At 49.5% G+C, this 650-nt stretch overlaps 1 non-coding gene across 1 annotated transcript; it reads left to right on the forward strand.

Annotated features, from left to right (window-relative positions):
• The first annotated feature begins 251 nt into the window (after positions 1 to 251).
• Positions 252 to 418, forward strand: LOC134951797 (U1 spliceosomal RNA). Its single transcript, XR_010184470.1, has one exon. It is a non-coding gene; the product is annotated as a U1 spliceosomal RNA (small nuclear RNA).
• Positions 419 to 650: the final 232 nt, after the last annotated feature.

Below are 650 nucleotides of genomic sequence, written 5' to 3' on the forward strand. Positions count from 1 at the left end.
TCACCATATGCGAATCCATCTGCTGCAGGCCTTCCCCCAGGAATGCTTGCACTAGTTGTTGCATTTGGTTTGTTGTTTGGGGGGTGCTTCAGTATTAGGCAGCCTTCTGCCCTCACACATTCGTCTGAAAATGTGTTCTCCCTGCAGTTGTTGTCCCCAGATGAGAGTTCCCTTGTGCTGCCTCAGTTGAATCTCCTTTACTTGACGGAGGTGTGCCTGAGCAGCGGCCCTCCCCAGCCCTATCTCAAATCATACTTATTTTGCTTAGGTGATACCATGGTCATGAAGATTGTTTTCCCAGGGTGAGGTTCATTCATTGCATTCTGGGTATGCTGACCTCTGTGATTTCCCCAAATGTGGGAATCTAGACTGCATAATTTGTGGTAGGGGGGGGGGACTGCATTTGTGCTTTCCCCTGGTTGGCTCTGGTATAATTTAGATCTCATTGTCTCAGGTCTCTCTCCCGCCTAGTTTGCTGTCTGTTTCCACTTCTCTTTTCTTGAGCCCCTCCCTTCTATGCCCTTGCGCACTATCCTGACTTCTCCCGTCTGCTTACTTTGTGCCTTCCAACGCACAATGCGAACTACAGGTGGTGTTGCAGGGCCCACACCCTTTTATTTGCATTACAGAGCAGCTCTGGAGCTGTTACA

The sequence above is a fragment of the Pseudophryne corroboree genome, chromosome 8 (assembly GCF_028390025.1).
Source record: "Pseudophryne corroboree isolate aPseCor3 chromosome 8, aPseCor3.hap2, whole genome shotgun sequence".
NCBI classification, from domain to species: domain Eukaryota; kingdom Metazoa; phylum Chordata; class Amphibia; order Anura; family Myobatrachidae; genus Pseudophryne; species Pseudophryne corroboree.